The following is a 2,206-nucleotide window of genomic DNA, read 5'->3' on the forward strand; positions in this document are numbered from 1 at the left end:
CATCTGAAATATAGCAATTTTTATTAGTTTGGATTAAAATGATAATCATGTATTTATTTAAACAAATTACCTTCGAAAATCCTGCATGGCATGGAATGAATACATCAAAGATGTGAATGACATACATGTCATTGAACTTCGTATTATGATCAGCAATAAAATCTTTTGTACCTTTAATAGTACAAAATACAGAAATATATCTGTTCAAAGAATAATGACATTTTTTTCACATTAATGCTAATTAATTTAATGAATAAAAATTCAAACTTACAATTCATGAAAAAATTCTTCACTGTTGTTTATATGTCTTTGGCCACTATGGTTACATAAGAACATAATCATCAAATGATTGAGAATAATTAGAAGAGCGATTAAAATTTCTACTTGATCCTTCTTAACTATCGCATTTAACTGTTTAATATTAACTGTTTAATATTAAAAAAAATAATAATAAATATATTTAGTAAGATATATTCTTTTAAATTGTTTACATTTATTGATATATTATTATATTTATTTATTATTTTTTATTTTTATAAATTCGTAGCGTTTCTTATAATATATTTCAAAAAATTTACAAAAATTTAAGAATGTCTTATGCAAGATTATCTATACACAATTTATTTTAATTTTTATTTGTACAATTATCTTCTGAATTATATTTATTATATTATAATTATTTAAAAAAAATTTTGCATATAATAAAATTTGTATTTCAAGAGATTGTCTTATAATGACTATTAAATATATCTAAAATGTTTTTGAAATCTGATAATAATCTTTATTTTTTTAAACGAAACTACATTTAACCAGGTATTTAACCAGGATTATAATCTATTCTGAATATACGAATTATGTTAGTCATTAAAAGTCACACAAGATCACATATAATTGTTTAAATTTTGTTTTGTTTATGGTTAGAAAATTTTATTGAAACAAATTATTAATATAATGAATAGCACGATTTATCAATGTATCGATATTGATATTTCATCAAAGTTATTATTCTTATATAGTATTTGGATTTTTTTTAGAATCACATAAACGAAAAAATTTTTCGAAACGAAACAATGTATATGAAAATTCACATAAGAAATGTCTTTTAAATTAATTGTGATACTTTTAAGAGTAGAATTGTCATTTAGAAATAGAATAAATCATTATATCGATGCAAAGCTGTTGATTAAAATATAGAACATAAGAATTAATTTCTATTGATAATAAATGTCAAATAATAATGAATAATCTTGAATGATTTTCAAAAACCATAACAAATCATAATTCAATAATTCGTCATAAATACGATCACGATCCTCAATAAATACAAACTTATAATTTTATTTAAGAAAAACACTGATCACAGAACAAAAAAAAGTTATCATCATTATCTCCTTTTAAATACAAGTTTCGTATAAACTATTCTTTCAAATAATTCAATGAAATAATTGTGTTCATAAATTAAAGATATCCGATATATTAATCGAGAATTTCGATAACTTCGAATTCGTTTATCATTTTCGTATAACAAAGAAAAGATACTTACTCGATACAGATTTATAGCCATTGAAATCACACTTAGAAGAATAGGCATCATAAACTGTTTTTCTGAATTATTTATCAAGATATTGATAAGTCTTCCATTATCATATGAAATTTGCCAATAAAATATTAACATAAGTATCTGTTGAAATTTTATAAAATTTATAATATAATCATATTCTAATTTACCAACTCGATAACTTGGTTATGCATATCCACCACACGATAAAGCTTTGCGAGTTTCGTTTCAATTTGCTTCGATGGGAGATTGATTATAGTCAAATACATAAGAATCTTTTGTATTCGGCTAAAAATATATTTGTAACATTTGTAAACATGATATAGATTTGTAAACATTGCTTAAGTAAGAATTTTATAATATAACTTATTTAAATTTATTTTGTTCGTGTTCTACGGTTTGTCGAAAAAATTAGTGCAATCTTTAAAATATAATAATTTTTTCAAAAATTACGTACCTAATAATTTGAGTTTTTCTTTGAAAAGTTAAATGAATTAATTTATTATATAATATATAATATAGTATATATAAATAAACAAAAATTTTGAAAAAATTGTAATTTTTTAGAATTGCGAAGAAAATGATGAAAAATATTTAAAAAAATTTTTAAATATATGTTATTAAATCTTTTAAAATGAGTAAAATTTT

At 20.8% G+C, this 2,206-nt stretch overlaps 1 pseudogene; it reads right to left on the reverse strand.

The window, feature by feature from the left end:
• Position 1: 1 nt before the first annotated feature.
• LOC102675189 overlaps positions 2-2,206 on the reverse strand; it is a 4,536-nt pseudogene continuing 2,331 nt past the window's right edge.

The sequence above is a fragment of the Apis dorsata genome, unplaced genomic scaffold, assembly GCF_000469605.1.
Source record: "Apis dorsata unplaced genomic scaffold, Apis dorsata 1.3 scaffold_758, whole genome shotgun sequence".
NCBI classification, from domain to species: domain Eukaryota; kingdom Metazoa; phylum Arthropoda; class Insecta; order Hymenoptera; family Apidae; genus Apis; species Apis dorsata.